The following is a 16692-nucleotide window of genomic DNA, read 5'->3' on the forward strand; positions in this document are numbered from 1 at the left end:
CAATGTTGTACTATGTTGCGCTAACATTCTTCAACATTAGATAATGTTGCTGCAATGTTACCAAGCAACTTGCTGATAACGTTGCTCTAAAGTGGTCTTTTTACATTGCAGCAATATTGTCAAATGATGAATAAATGTTGAACCACATACGATGGCATTGCTACAACATTCATGCTATAGGTTAATTGTCTGCCCTCTCTGGCTATTTCTGAAGCCCAAATAGAAAAGCCGGTACCAGATCACTTCCCCTCACCGTGAGAGTATTAATTTGTTTATTAATTTTTACGTCGAGTGCAAGTTTGCATGTGGTGTGTATGCAAATGGTGAAGGTAGAAAGATATACTTCTATCTGAAATATTTTTAAACAGCTGGAATTACTTTGTTTTTAATTAAACAGGCAGACAAAATTAAAACTGCCGAAGAAATTTAGTTTTGGTTTCACTGACGCCCCGCAGTCGATCACTATCACAAATCCAAATCCAAACCGCGGCTACTCGCGGCCGCGCCGAGAGCCAATCCTGCGGCGCGCGCTGGTCCGAGAACCCGCGTGTCAGCGGCAGTCATGGCAAGATTTTCACGTTTTTTGTTCTTCTAGTACAGTTTTTTGGCGGTCGTCGTGCCCGCGCAGCTGTGTTTCGTTGTGGTTTCACTGGAATTCAGCTGAAACAACAAAGGCTTGCCCAGAGCATGACCTCAATGGTGAGTGATTTCTAGACTTGCATTGTTGTGCTGTGACCTGTGTTGGTTGGCACAAAGCCAGTAGTGTATGTATGTTACCCATGCCCTTCGTGATAGTTTGATAAAGTGCTAAATTCGTTGTATCATGAACAGAATGAAGTGTTCGCTAATCGAGGTGTCCTTTCGGCAACGACGCCGAAGAACAGCAGAGGCTGTTCACGACGAACTAGAAAACTGTTTTCGTCAAGGGTACCCACGATGGTGAGAGCCGGCTTTTGCGGGTATGCATCGCGAAATGCTACCCTGTTTGGCAGTTGTCAGTCTTGATAATGGTCATGGCAGCAGATTGTGCGCAACAGGAGCAGAACAGTTTCAAGATGCCTTTTCATCGCTTAATGTTATTTTATCCTCTTTATCAGCGCCGGTCGAGGACGCAGTTGAAAGCCGCAGTTCTCACTTGTCAGATTTTAGCACCGCTAGCAGCATCCCTGACATAGAAAGTGCAACGTAAGAGTTGTCGCGGATTTCTGACAATGAGGAGTTGGTGGTTTGTGAAGATAGGATGACACCTGAGTCTGGTTCCGCTACTCAATGTCTAAAGCACGACTTGCGCGTGTGGACAATTAATAGCCAATTGCCTGCTTCTCACCTGCAATCTCTGCTTAAAGTGATGAAGCCATACCACCCAGATTTACCCACGGATTCTAGAAAATTACTAAAGACGCAGACACATAGTGATCCAGCAGTAATGAGCAATGGTCATTACCACTACTTTGGAATTTTTCGTTCTCTGAAAGAACATGTTGTGCATGTTCCTTAACGTCTGCACTTTGTGCGAGGGCATTACACCAGTTCTCATGCATTCTACTGGAAGATAGCATAGATCCAGCGACATTGTAAGCAAGGAACCAGAATTTATTCTTTCACTTAACACTGACGCTGCTGCATCATGCCAGTAGTGTAGTCTTTGCCCTCTCATTCTTAATCAGATGTATACTCTTATAACCAACATTTATGGGACTGTGCAGCGATTTGCACCAAGGGTAAGTAAAGTGAAATATTCATTGGTATTCAATCATCCTTCATCATCATCAGCCGGACTATACTCGCAGCAGGGCGACAGCCTCTCCCATATTCCCCAAATTAGCCCTTTCCTGTGCTAGCTGCATCTACTTGACCCCTGCACCCATCATCAGTTTGTGATCTAGCTTATGTAGCCCAGGAAGAATAGGCGGTTAGCAACTATGCCTTTCAAATTGTGCACAGCAGTGAGGCTGAAAAAGACTATAGGCTGGGCCTGCCCTCTCCGCTCGGTTTACTTTGTCGGCCACCTGCCATGGCACAATTGAGGGAAGACAAAGGGAGTGATGTGCAACCACCTTCAGCCGGCTACGCCTTCATCTACAAACGCCCTTGTGGGTTTAAGCAATTGAATGGCCGTCCCCATGGCTGACACCAGTAGGTCCGCTTGTAAGGCAGGATTCAAGCGAGACAGCAGCACTGGATATTGCTGTGAGGTGCGGGAATGGGAATTTTTGTTTGTACATTATTTGCTTGTGTTGAGGAATTTGCGGGGTCGCAGCGGAGCACCAGAGAGGCGACCAGCGTGGCGGGCTTCTAGTTCCGGACTGCCCGTGCCGGGCGTGCGCCACGAGCACGCGCTGTCCGTCTTTATTTTCCTCTAGCGCGCGCTGTAACGCCGATCTCAGCGCCGGCGCTTTATAGCGTCGCCGGGCGCTACAGGGCCCCCCGCCTAGACGGAACGGCGAAATGTACGCGCTGGCGGGGTACAGATGGAGGTCACGCGATGGAGGGAGGGTCCGGTAAGTTCATGTCAGGGTCCGGGAAGAGCCGTCGGGTGGAGGGCGCGGATTCAGGTGGACGAGCCTGGCTGCTGCGCAATGGGCGAATGATGCAGGGTGCCGAGCTGACAAAGCATATTAGGGCAATGGAGGCCATGGTGGGGCCGTCACCGACTGTAGTGCTGCCCGCTGGCACAAGTGTCATTGGTGCTGGTCCGTTGCAGCTGATGTCGGCGGGAAGCTGGCACACAGAGTACGCCGTCAGAAGCAAGGGAGCGGTCGAAACGGCTCCGTGGACAGATGTGGTCTTTAGCGTGGTGTCGTGTCGCTGCTGTAGCGCCAGCTTCAAGTCGTCCAAATAGGTGGAAAGGGCTGGCTTACATGGCTCAGGTGCCCCTGATGTAGGGCGCGAGCAGTGCGGTCCGGCCACTAGGGTTGGCACAGGTGTGACCGACGAGACAACGGTGACAGCTGTGGTGATGACGGAGGAAGTTGCTGGGTTCAATTCCAGGTGCTGGGGTAAAGCGGGAGTGGCCGTCCGGAGCGACTGGCCAGTGCTGATGTGCGTGGGGGCATGGTCGGGCTTGAGAGCAAGCGCTGACACTGGGTCAGGAACTGTTTCAGGCAAAGTGGGGCTGGAGGCGATCGCCGTGCTTGTTACTGCTGTCATCGGGTTGGCTTTCTCATCCTGCTCCTGATGACGAGTAGTGCTCTGCGGACCTTCTGAGGGGCTGGGAGTGTGATAAGCAGGCTTGGTCGTTGTCGAGGGCTCTTTAGCATCAGCGGGCGACGGCTTCAACCTCACAGAAGAGGCCTGCAGAGCTGTTGGCGGTAGTGACGAGGTAGATGGAGATGCCGGAAGCCTCGGCACGGCTGCTGCCGCAGAGTCGTCTTTGGCTGCAGGAGGCTCTGGCGACAACGCCACTGAAGGGCAAAGAGGCAGAGCCAGAGACGCGGGTCGGATAGTAGTGGGAGCAGGACACGAGGCGGAGCTCGTGCGGATCCCACCTGGTGTGGCGTCGAGAGAGACAGCCGGGCTGGAGACGCTGGACGGGAGTGGCGGCGATGCGGCGAGGGGCTGCTGAGGCGGGCCGGGTTCTGATGAAGGCTGCGTGGGCGCGAGCGAGGCCGGTCCAGGGACAGAGGCTGGCGGCGGCGAAAACGGGTCCGCTGCGTCGTAGAGCGGCGGCGGAACGTAATAGGCGCCGAAGTACGCCAAGACGGCCGCACGCAGCTCATCGTATGGCCGGCCGCCGAAAGCAGAGTAGGTGAGCCGACGCAGGAGGTCGGCCTGGAGGATGTCACAAAGGACTTCGTGTTTGAACGGCTGGATGGTGATGCCGTTCAGGTACATCGCAGCCTCCAGTTGGGCGAACCACCCGCCGACGCCTGCAGGCCGGAACGCCGGGAGCGGCGGGTCGAAACTTGGGTGCTGCCAGTACGCCATGCTGGAACGCCGCTGCGATAGAAGGCACGGTTCGCCAGGTCACCACTGTTGAGGTATTAGCGGGGTCGCAGCGGAGCACCAGAGAGACGACCAGCGTGGCGGGCTTCTAGTTCCGGACTGCCCGTGCCGGGCGTGCGCCACGAGCACGCGCTGTCCGTCTTTATTTTCCTCTAGCGCGCGCTGTAACGCCGATCTCAGCGCCGGCGCTTTATAGCGTCGCCGGGCGCTACACTTGCTTTTGAGGATTTTAGGTGGCATGGATAGTCGATGTCTTTTATGTAATGAATTCATTTTTTAGCCACTTTCAGAACAATTTGTTGCTCAGGCTGTTAAAATATGCTCGCGCTGCCAGGGAAGGGCGGATATTTTTCTCACTATTTTGGTTTGAGCCAAATGACTGGACATAAGTTCTTTGTACAGAGCTGTCCAATGTCTGTGTTCATTGAGCATTGTAAAAGATTTGTTATTAGACGTGTGCCCACCAAGATGCTTATATTAGGAAACTTTTGGTTCTTTCTTTTTTTTGCAGGGATGCAGCTTTGCTTGTCACATCATGAATTAGAAGAGACCATCATCGTGAGCAGCTGGAGGCTACCAGAAGACAAGCATATTTTAGACGTGCTAAATTGTTCAGGCAAATGTTGACAGTACTTTAAATTTGTAGTTTTCCAGTGCAACGGTGCATGACCAAAGAAGGGAAGAAGGATACTTGAAGAAAACAGCGCAGCAACAGGGACAAGAGGGGAGATGAGACAGGTGCTGACTAGCAACTGAAGGTTTATTGAAAAGGAACGCATAAAATATACTCTCTTCACAACCAAGAGAGCGCATGAGCTGCGCAAACAACACTGATAACCTGTCAACTTCAGTCATGGTGGTCAGGATACAATAGTTCACAATCATTAACAAGGACGGATGGCCGTTCATGGCTGAACTGTTGAATCTTGACCACCATGACTGAAGTTGATAGCTTATCAGTGTTGTTCGCGCAGCTCATGCACGCTCTTGGTTGTGAAGAGAGTATATTTTATGCGTTCCTTTTCAATAAACCTTCAGTTGTTAGTCAGCACCTGTCCCATCTTCTCTCTTGTGCCTGTTGCTGCTGTTTTCTTCAAGTATGTACCAACTTGCCGTTTTACTGAAGTTGGGAAGAAGGATAAAACGCAGCACTCACTGACAACTGGTTATTTAACGGCCCAGACACTGCTTAAATGCCTTCAGACCAGCGGAGCAGGAAAAACACAAACTTATCACACCTTTATCATAAATACTATGAAAGAAACATAATTTCTGTGTTATATGATACAACTGAAGTATTGCTCGCACATTGTGAGCCAGCTTTTTTAATATGATGCGTCTCTGTCCCTTCACAAGTGGCTTGCTTCTGCTAAGGATCTTCACACTGGAAAATCTCTGTACAATCACTGCAGTGCTTGACAAGTTTGGAACCTGTCCTCATTCTTTAGATCTCTTGCAAGCAGTTTGCATTTACGGGCCTCTAGCATTTTGCCTCCATCGAAATGCAACCACCGCGGCCAGGATAGAACCCGTGTCTTAACAGGCCAGCAGCCGAGCACCATAACCACTGAACTGCCGTGGCGGCTCATGTATGTGTGTGTGTTCCGTAGGGCTGGAAAACTATGAACTTAAATCAGTGATGCTAACCAGCCCAACAACTAACTCTGCTGTTCATAATACCTCTGCTCCTTGTTTCTAAATGGCCAATTAGGTGGCACTGCTACTTTCTTTATTTGTTGCAATTTTGTGCACAAAATGAATGTCTTATATTTGGGAAACACAAAGTCCAGGTGGTGTATGTTTTCAAGGTGTGCTATTGTTGTGTAGATAGTTTACTGAAGTGTTTTGTATTTATAACATGCCAGTTGAGAGCTGTGTGCGCATTTTCATGCTATGGTAATGTGCCTAGTAACTGTTTAAAACATTAGCTCTGGTTCTTGTTCCTGAGTAGCTCACATGTGTGCTGCTCATCCCTTTTTTCTTAGATAAGCTACTTCATCAAATAGCATGTTGTAAGCGTCACCATGCATGTATATCTTAGAGCTTAAAGTAAGTGCTCTTGGAAGTCATCTTAAGGTGAATTCACACGGTGGACTGAATTGCAAATCTTGAGGGTGAACTGTGCATTATGTGGCTTGACGTCACCAATTGACGCCAACCAATTGGTGTCTGCAGATGGAAAGAGGAGGGCGTTTTTTTCTATTAGGACAAGATCTGCTGTTTTCATCTCATGTGTGAATGCTTTCAGCATGCGGACACTGCCTTTACTTGAGGTGATGCTATAGATCTTTTTGCGACCTCATCCGTTGTGTGAATATATACCTTTGATGTGCATTTTGGTGTAAGGACATGAACTCTAACTATACCTAATTCACAGAACTGGCCCCAGCAATGACATCCATCGATGGGGCGAGTGGCAGTGGGCCAGACGAGTTTGGTGAGCGAACCTTCTTGTGATGCATGCCATTTTTTATTTTTCATAATCAAATCGGCCTTAGAAAATGTTCACTGCAAACAAAGGATTTGTCCAATGAGCGCCTGTTAACCTTGTCCTGTGCCACTTGAAGGCGCCCTATCCTCTGAAGCTTCTAGTCTCATCCCTCCACCATCTCTGCTGTGCCCCTAACTTTGACTGTATGTGCTACATTTACCTTTTCTTGAAATTGGTTACATACCTTTCCCAGGCCCCATTTCTTTCTGTACTTTTTATCTCTACTTTGTGTCGCTCTCCTACTCTACTGTGTGATTACATCTATACCTTTCGATAGCTTGCCGTCCTGCCTTCAGTTGCATTTCAAGCCTTCTCATTAAGCTTCATGTTTCTTTCCCATAGTTATCTAATAATTAAAAGCTTTTTAAATGATTGACATCCCCTTTCTTGTGAATTAACGAAATATATTAGCATTATTCTGGTCGTCCGGTACATTCAAAGTTGTTAGGCGTTGTACCGTGTACAGGTTGAAAAGTTTTCTGGCACAGTGTTCCTGCTGTCCTTCAGCAGATGCGCAGTTAATTGAACCTGACGTCTTTTTTTTTTCTTTTTGCATTGCCTATGAGGCTTGCTGTACTGCCCCTTTCATTTTTGGCAGGATATGCGATTTTTCTGAACTGCTCTCGCTCCGCAGTGTTCTGCTGTGTCTTTAAGGCTCGTTTATGGGGGTTCAACGTCCCAAAGCGACTCGGGCTATGAGGGACGTGGTAGTGGAGGGCTCCGGAAATTTTGACCAGCTGAGGTTCTTTAACGTGCACTGACATCGCACAGCACACGGGCCCCTGGAACTTCGCCTCCATCGAAATTCCATTGCCGCAGCTGGATCGAACTCGCGTCATTTGGGTCAGCAGCCAAGCGACATAACCACTGAGCCACTGCGACCACGGTCACTTGTCATTTAGCCCTCATTATTTCACCAGTTATCTTTTTAGCCATCAGTGTTAGTGTAGCAGCCGATCAACTCTTCACTGAGATGTGTTTCTCATTAATGTTTCTACAAGTTTTAATACAGCGTAACCCTGCTGATGTACTCCTCACGGGACTAAAAAAAATTGGCTGTGGCTTAGCTCAGCTATGCCAGACATACGTAGCGAGAGGTAATGGACCTTCAGAGGCTAGGCGAACTCGTTGAGCTGCATCTTCACGGCGTCACTTATTGAGACGTTTTGCGCGTTCTTCCTCGGTCTCGTCGCCTTCGCCTTGTTTCGTTCCAACAGCTAAGCCTGGTTTGTTTCAGCCTCTCCGACTCGCTCTCCATCTCTGGCCACAACAGCTTCAACGAACCGTCCTCTTATACAGGCCGCTACGTGTGCCTGCTGCTCATTCATTCATAAATCTTTAATCACAAGGATGACCTGAGGCCTAAGGGGGAAGTGGGTTGGTTAGGTGAAGATGAGGGTGTCGGTTTCTGACTTGAAGTCTAGCAGGGCACTGAGCTTGCGCTTGGCCTCGGTACTGGGGGCCGTCCAGTCTTCGTACGTCTGGATGTGGTAGGCAGAGGTGTAGCAGGCGCAGAGGCTCGCAGTGCCAGGACAGGTCCAGATCAGGTGGTGCAAATCAACAGAGTCAGCAGGGCAATTGGGGCAGCCGATCCTGGTTCTTTGTCATCGACTCGGGATGTCCGGGGTGTACGCTGCACCGGCTCGCACCTTGTGAGCGAGAACTTGGGCCGGGCGAGAAAGTCCAGAAGGAATGGATGGAGTAATGTCTGGGACAAAGTCCCACGACAAACCTCTCCGCTCTTGTTAAAGGCGTGTGATGATAGAGTCAGGTATTATGAGCGGGATGGGAGAACAATAAGGGTGGTCCGAGTTGGTTGGCTCACGTTAGGGCAATGCCGACGGTCTTCCCCTAGCTGCGCGCCAGCAGCCTCGTGGGCAGTCCTGTTCCCGGTCCCTTGTGCGTGATGTCTGGGTGTCCAGTGAATGCGTACGTAGACTTGGGAGGTCTCTTGCTGTGCCTGCTGCTATCTCTGGCTCTCCTCCTCCTCTGACGTTGCACCAGATGGTGTGGCTCCATCTGGCAACGGTTGCTAGGCAACGGCGCAAGAAGCGGTGTGACCGCGGCGTGACCACCGCCGCAGTGAAAATGCTACAAAAAAAATGCAAAAGCGAGGAAACATTAGAGGCAGGAAGAAATGACAGGAACGAAGAACTAAACACATTTATTGCAGTGCTGGCACTTGAAAAAATCATACAGCATTGTCTGCTGCATTTTCTTAGGTCCGGTGAGGACTACTCATTTCTCCAGAATTTACGGGGCTATGTGGCTGTTGCGATCGTTGCAAACATACTTTCTGAGAATGTCTAATGCCGCTACAGTCAACATAATGGTTAGTTCCAGCGGTGGCTAGCCCTCTTCCTCTTTGTTGCCACTGCTGTGTGCATCCAGAAGTCACAAAAAGATGTGATGAGGTGCGGAAACACAAAATCAGTCGCGCCAGCCACACTAACACTAGCAGCACAATTAGAAAGAAACAAGGATAGGTGAAGAAAAAATTAGCTGTGGTTTAGCTTTGATTAAACATGGCGAGAAGCGGTAGCTTCATGTGGCTGCGCTTTGCAAAGCTTTGTTTGTTTCGAGTTTCTCGGCTTGTTTAAAGATTGTTGTTTCTTTGGACTTTGCCGCACGTAGCTACGTGAAACTACTGCTTCTCACCAGGTTTAACCGAAGCTAAACCACAGCTGATTTTTTCCTATACCCGTGGTGTTAGATTTTCTGCGTGTGGAGCGCTAATCTTCCTCTTTGTATTCTTCGTCTTCCTCTTGTTATTCCTCTTCAAACTCCTCTCGAAATCGCCTGTCACTTATCAATCATGAATCGCTCGAATCACAAATTACCATGATATTGCATGAGCGGCTGTGTAACCTAGCAGTTAGTATACAAGAAGCACATATACAGGGTGTCCCAGCTAAAAGTAACGAAGCTTGTAAAAAAGAGGATGATCCCTAGCCGAGTGAGACCAACTGAGGGTTGTTGCCAGTCGCGTGTCCTAGTCTGTGGTATTTTTTTTTATTATGCAAACATGATTAATTAGCAGAGACTAATTAGCTAACTTTTTAATTATTGCCTACAGGAAGAAAGTGTCAATGCAGGAGTTGTAGATCCCTTAGAAAATAACTGTTTGCCGTGTTTGCAGCCAAGTACCACTGATACAACTTCTTTTATTTGACTTAAAAGAAAGCCCGCGAAATACAAAAAGAGCCACGTGATAGGGAAGCAGTTTCAGCGCTCCCAGACGACCGGCCAAGCAAAGACATTCGCTTATCTTTGCAACGTTGTCCCGAACGGGTTCGGCGTTTTGCGATCGTTGCGAGATATACGCCAGCAACTCTCGTATCGGCGCTAGGGCGACCGTTTCTTCAGCGCGTGACGGTGCAAGTTAGCGGCACGGCCACATTCCTATCACTCGAGGCGAGGTTACGCGTCAAAAAGCGCTCCATGCGAGCCGCGCTTCACTTCCTTGAAAAGCAGCACCCGCTCACTTTCCATGACGCATAAGCAGTTCCTGGCGCATATCTCGCCACCTCCTCAAGACGCCAAACGCTGTTCGGGACAGCGTTGCAAACATAAGCGGATGTCGTTGCTTGATCGCTCGTTTGGGAGCGCTGAAACTGCTTCCCTATCACGTGGCTCTTTTTGTATTTCGCGGGCTTTCTTTTAAGTCAGATAAAAGAAGTTGTATCAGTGGTACTTAGCTGCAAACAAGGCAAACGATTATTTTTCTATGGGATCTACAACTCCTGCATTGACACTTTCTTCCTGAAAGCAATAATTAAAAAGTTAGCTAATTAGTCTCTACTAATTCATCACGTTTGCATAATAAAAAAATACTGCAGACTAGGACACGCGACTATCAACAACCCTCAGTTGGTCTCACTCGGCTAGGGATCATCCTCTTTTTAACAAGCTTGGTTACTTTTAGCTGGAACACCCTTTATATCTCCAGTTTTATTGAATTGTCACGCCGTGGGTCTGAAGCTTAGTGGTTAGCGCACCTGGCTCTCGCCCAATGGACCTGAGTTTGAATCCCGCTGATTTTGAGGTTTATTTGTTTTTTTTATTTTATTTGTGGCAGACTTGAAGGTCATGTTGCGTACATGGCGATCTCAGCCGTGCACCTGTAGCAGTGAAGCTGCTGCTTCAAAAAAGTGCAACCACTGTTGGTGATGATGGCACAGCCTGTCTGAATGCCGTCTGCCTACAACAGTGGTGCTAGACATGCCAGGCCAAGTAAAGCCGCTTTAGAAGTAAACATATGACATGACCGCCACCGTTTCTCATTTAGGCTGGCATGGGGTGTTATTTCACAAGTATTACTGTGTAGGAATGTGGCCGAAGTTACAATGCAACGAACAGCAGGGTTTATAATGCATGGAACCCTATTATCATCATGCCAGATCTAGACCACTACAATGTGTAGCAGCCAGGAAAATGCAGCACCCATCAACTCAGCAGCGAGGTTCTACTGTGCAAAGCTTTCACTGTTACCTTGAGAGGAAAATACTTATTTTTTTTTCATTTACTTGATAGCCCACAATGTCAAACTAAACTCAGTTTGCTTTTTGCTTATATGTGCTGCTGAGGTGCATTGATATTTGTGTACTTCCTTTTCTTGTCAAAAAAGTATGCTCAGCCGAGGAGATGGAGAGCGCCGCGGACTGCCAGCTCCAGCTGCCTGGTGGGCAGGACACTGTGACAGGTTCTGCTAGGGATGATGGAAAGGTGATTGTGCATGTTCTTAAGTCATATAGTGTATCAAATACCATAGTAGAGTGAGTGAATGATTCTTAATTAAATTGGGGCTGGTACATAGTGAAATGGGTACAGTTTAGAGGATGATGCTAGCTTACAGTAGAAACTGATACTAGTCCCAGTAAGTGTGCCGAAAAGGGTAGTGTGCAAAGCATAGATGTGTGATTTCAGACAATATCATGTAAGGCACAGGTCAGCATTTCTAATTTGTCATTTTTGTACTTCATTACCTGACGATGCCATAATGGGTCTGCAGTTATTCTTGTCCTGAGGAAATTCTTAGTACACTAATAATTTTTGATCATGAGGAGGCTGCCTTGTTCTGTCAGGTATGCCTAGTTGTTGGTATGTGAAATTTATTCTTATTTCTGAGGTTTGTTTGAATTAGGGCAGAGAACATTATTTCAACTTTTGGCGGTATTTGACTCGGAATGAAGAGAGGCTAGAACTGTCAGAAGATTGTGCTATATATTTCATGTTGCACGCAAGCAATTTCTTTTTTTTCGAATTATAAGGCTAGAAATAGAAAATCTACTGATTTTGGACACTGCTCGCTGTAAAAGAGTGCATTCATGCCTACATAATTTTTATGTTTTTCAGCTGTTTGTTTTAAGTTATGAAATATTTAAAATCCCTTGATTCATTGCTGTTAATGTGTACAAATGCCAAAATCTCCACGTTTGCTGCAGGTCTATGCAGGCAGCGGGCTCTGGATGGAGCCTGGTGCCTGGCAGATGCTCCTGAGAGCACCAACAGACACAATGTTCTGCCGCGGTGCTACTCAGGTGTATTGGACACCTGATGAGCTGAAGAGCCGCAGCGTGACTGGCGTGCTTTCAAATAAGTGCCAGTCTCTTGGCAGAACAGAGGCGAAACCGGCACTTACACCGGAAAAAGTCTCTTCTCTGTAAGGTGCTAGTGCTTTTTTTTTTCTTTGCTTTGAGTAACACCTAGGCAATCAAACCTTGCTTCAGCCAAATACAGTCGCGCTCACTCATAGAAAGCGTGATAGTTATGGTGCTCGGCTGCTGGCCCAAAAGACGCGGGTTCGATCCCGGCCGCGGCGGCTAGAATTTCTTTGGAGGAGAAATTCTAGAGGCCCGTGTACTGTGCGATGTCAGTGCACGTTATAGAACCCCAGGTGGTCGAAATTTCCGCAGCCCTGCACTACGGCGTCTCTCATAGCCTTAGTCGCTTTGGGACGTTAAACCCCATAAACCAAACCAACTATCATGGAGATCCTGTTCATTGTATCCGAGGTTTGTAACAACTGCAATGTCCTTATTGCAGCCAAAACTGCAAAGTCGGGAAAAAGTGACGTTTAGTTTTTGCAAGGTGTGTTATGCCCATACGTTTCTTCATGCAGGCTCTATCACAGCACTTTCAGATATCTCCACACTGTTTGTGTGGCTCTCACTAACATCCGTTCTGCCAGTAACCTGATTTATCTATTTGGTTGTGAAATTAGCTTTCTCAACGACTGGTGGCAGGTCATTTTGCGCATTCTCCGATCTTGCTGCGACAAAGATAGTGCAATTGACATATCTGCACAGAATGTATAAATAGCATTGCCCGTTGTTTCGAGTAAACTCTGTCTTTGGTTTTCATGCAAGCATCTCAATGCATCCAACAACACACAGCAGACGCGGAGTGGGTAGGCCCATGTGTCGTCAGCAATCAGAGGTTGCCCGACAAGCAGTCAGTTCGCAAAGGAAACGAAAATCGTTTTAAAGATGTCTGCCGCACGGAATCAACTGAAAGTTTTGGGTATTGTAATTTAATGTGTTGGGAATTAAATGCTACAGCAAGGGTATGCACGAAAGTAGGCTTCATGGCCCCTTTAATGGTGAACATTCGTTTCTGTATTCTTTACAATGAGAGTGGTAATTCTGAATCTCACTTTTGCATTTATCATGTATCTAGTTGTGTTCAAATGTGGCCTATTTTGTGTTCTATTGTGCAGCTCTGTTTCATATCAACATGGGAGACATACCAAAGGAGCTTGCAGAGAAGAGACTGAAAGCCGTGCGCAAGCACCTCTCACAGAAGCTGGGGGACGTGCAACGAAAAATTGGAGGTCATGATGTATAAATTTATTTTGCCACTTACCTACGTCGAAGCCGTCAGGCGTCCCCGCCCAGAAACGTTCGTTTCGTACCAGCATCCACCGCAGTCGACACCATTTCGTCCTGCCTGGCCACCACCGCAACGTTTCCGTCCATGGCGGACACCGGACACCTCCCCATTTGTTATGCCTGCGGCATTCCTGGTCACGTGATGCGTCACTGCCGCCGCCAACTATTGTGCCCGGCTGCCGATCCCGACCCTCGAGGTTACGCCTACGCCCCTCCCCAGCCTTTTCACCGCACTTCGCCTTCTCAGACTACTGCTTCCTCCGATCTCAGGCCGTCTATTCGCCGCCGTTCTCCATCTCCGCGTCGTCGCTCGGTTTCCCCGATGCGCCGTCGTCCCTCTTCCCCTTCGGAAAACTAGTGCCCGCAGTTCCGGAGGCAAGAACTGCTTGCTCGTCGCCAAGCTCAAGATCTCGACTTTCTCCGACAAATTTGATCGCGGTTTCTGTGGAGGGCACCGATGCTTTCGTGCTTGTTGACACCGGCGCTGCTGTATCTGTACTAAGTGAGGAATTGTGCCGCCAGTTACGAAAAGTGATGACTCCGCTATATGGTTTTATGCTTCGCGCCGCTAATTCGCAACTTATTGCGCCTTTGGGGGCATGTACAGCCCGAGTTACTATTCCGGACGTTCTGTATATTGTTGAATTCATCGTCTTCCCATGGCCGTCTCACGACGTCATCTTAGGCTGGGACTTTCTCTCCCAACATGACGTTGTCATCGACTGCACTCGTTCCGAAGTCGCCCTTCTTCCCTTCGGCGACAACTCTGTGAACGCTTCCACTAACTTGTGCTCCAAGCTGACTGTGGCTGATGACGTCATGATCCCGCCGTGCTCTGCTGTGCTCGCCTCTGTTCATTGCGACTCTGGATCCAATGGCCCTGTCATCTTTATCCCGTCCGACTCCTTCGCTTCTCGCCACTGTCTACCCCTGCCATTCGCCGTGCTTGCCGTCTCAGCCGGCTGTAGCGCCTTGCCCCTGACGAATCCATTCCTGTGCCCCTCCACTCTTCTTCGCGGTGAATGCTTGGGATGTGTCCAGCCTTTCGCCTCGGTCGTCGCCTGGGACCCTTCTGAGGACGACTCCTGCCGCCTGCAAGTGTCGTCACTTAATTCTCCCCCCCCCCACCCGTCTCCTGATCCCGCTCCCAAGGCCGTCTTTGCGGGCTCAATCGACGCAAATCTTTCGCCACCGGAGAAGACCCAGCTTGCGGCCCTGCTAGATAAGTTTAGGTCATCGTTTGACTTCTCTCACCACCGTTTTGGTCGCACTTCAGCTGTTACCCATCGGATCGACACTTGCGCCCATTCGCCGTTGCGCCAACGCCCATATCGCGTCTCGGCCACCGAACGCCAGGTTATCGACACCCAGGTGAATGATATACTGCAGCGTGGTGTCATACAACCATCACACAGTCCTTGGGCTTCCCCCGTCGTCCTTGTCACCAAGAAAGACGGCTCTATCCACTTTTGCGTTGACTACCGGCGCCTCAACAAAATCACCCGAAAAGACGTCTATCCGCTACCCCGCACCTCCAGCAAGATGTAACGGCCTTTATTGACAGTTGTGAAGGCCGGTTGGAGCGGGCAAGGACAGGTCCGGTCCCGGAACAGTTCACGCTCTCGTCTCGCGCCGCGCATCGGCTCTGCAGCTTCAGCTGCCGATCGTCGTCTTCTCATCTCGCGCCTCGCCTCGGTTCTGCTGCTCTGACTGCTGATCATCTTCCTCTTTACAGGTTTCTTTATTTTATAATAAAGCTTTCGTTTGCCCTAAATTTGGTTGTCAGTATATATATCGTAGGGCATTACAGACCCTTTTGGCCAGCTTAATTGGGAAATATTATTAGTAGCAGGCGCTGCCTTTTTGCAACAGCTTGCGATGCACTAATCGAAGAAGCTATGTTATGCGCAATGTGCAGCACACATTTCTGAGTGATGAAAAAACTTATCTATGGTGCGCCATTAGGACTGGCGTCCCTCATTAGGCCTAACACTATCCCGAAACCTGCAAGCAGGATCTGTGCCAACAGGCCGACGCCAATAGAACCAACAGGTCTGACACCGACAGGTCCATCACCATCAGGCCCATCACAACAGGCCCATCACAAACAGGCCCATCACCAACAGGCCCAACACCAACAGGCCCAAATTACGGGTTCCTTCAGCCTTCAGACCGATAGGCTGAAGGAATTTTTGACTGGGTGCTGTCATCGATGCAGGTCTGGATGTGGGCGAATTACCAGAACTGATTATAAAAGAGATCAACACCATCAAATCAGGGCAATCATAATTGCCGGGTTGGTGTTGCACGCCGACCTAACTGAGCACCTCGGACGGAGCCTCGATTGGCGGTGTGGTGGCTGATATGAAGACTTTAATGTCTGTGTGTTAGGCCGGCAGTATTTTTTTCCCCTGGGAACAAGGCGCACGTTGCAACCTCCCGGATGTGAACCGGCATTGCGCCGCTCGGGACGACCTCAGCAGCCTAGAGAGCAGTGAACGTGATTTCCAGTTTTTGTGCGCGATATGCGAGCGCATCGACCGCCTCGCGCAATGCTGATGTTTTGTTCGCTCTAAATGGGTGCCCGGTCACTGCGGTGTCGCGGACAACCAACGGGGCTGCGAATTCACCTCTGCTTTAGATTACCTGCCTCGAAGGGACCTCCACTTGCAGTGCAGGAAGTGCGCGTACTAATCCCTCTAGATCCTCGTTCGCCACCTCAAAACATTGCACAAAAAGTGTTTTCGTCGTCGGCGCGCCCTCCCGGACGCGCCGCCGTACCGCGGTGAGTGCCTGTTTCCGAGTGCGCATTGGTTGTGTGTAGCCCGCAGAAGGGCAGTTCCGCTACGGACTTGAGACAAGCGGAACATCCCGTGCTTGATTGAACTAAGTATTAGCCCTTTTAGATGGACACGTACGATCTGCCGCTTTTTTTTTGCGTGTATTGCGTAGCATTGATTGTGGATGTGTTCATGATTGACGCGGCTTCTGCCTAGGATATTCAGTTGCATTCACAGAGATTACGTCAACGCGGTAGCGTTACAAGCACCGCTGTCCAGAAAGTCGGCGTTGTGAGCGAAAAATTCTGTGGCGTAGGGTGGACCAGGTGGCCGCCCGCCGGAGAAACAACCTACGTGCGCCACCCAGGTCACGTGACCTAGTGGCGTGGCGTCGTCACAACCAGCCCAGCAACAGTTGCGGTGGCTCAGCGTTTATGGTACTCGGCTGCTGACCCGGAAGGCGCGGGTTCGATCCCAGGCACAGCGATCGGATTTTGGTGGTGGCGAAATGCTAGAGGCTCGTGTACTGTGCGATGTCACTGTACGTTGAAGAACCCAAGGTGGTCGAACATGGCCTTTGCCCTGC

The sequence above is a fragment of the Amblyomma mixtum genome, chromosome 3 (genome assembly GCF_055824585.1).
Source record: "Amblyomma mixtum isolate Tamu chromosome 3, ASM5582458v1, whole genome shotgun sequence".
Lineage (NCBI taxonomy): Eukaryota > Metazoa > Arthropoda > Arachnida > Ixodida > Ixodidae > Amblyomma > Amblyomma mixtum.